The sequence below is a fragment of the Lupinus angustifolius genome, chromosome LG01 (genome assembly GCF_001865875.1).
Source record: "Lupinus angustifolius cultivar Tanjil chromosome LG01, LupAngTanjil_v1.0, whole genome shotgun sequence".
In the NCBI taxonomy this organism is placed as follows: Eukaryota; Viridiplantae; Streptophyta; class Magnoliopsida; order Fabales; family Fabaceae; genus Lupinus; species Lupinus angustifolius.
The window spans coordinates 13,016,163-13,016,453 of NC_032009.1; positions in this window are offsets into that span (position 1 = coordinate 13,016,163).

Genomic DNA, 291 nt, shown 5'->3' on the forward strand with positions numbered 1-291 from the left:
ATGATCAAAGTTGTCCTTAACCCAGGAACAATCCCCTATACCATAACCAGAAGATGATAACCCGCCAACATTCATAAACAGATCATCATTCAGCTCAAACAAGTTACCAGAAATCATAGACCAGTACTTTCCATCCTTATATCTAAAATTCGCTTAAAATTCCCTAACTAGAGCTGGGTAAACATGTCCCTTTAGTTCCATAAATTGAACGGCTCCCTGAGCCTCCATAACATGTGGGAAACTAAAGTTCTGTTCCGCCAACCAGGTTAAATCGACATACCTTATGTACGT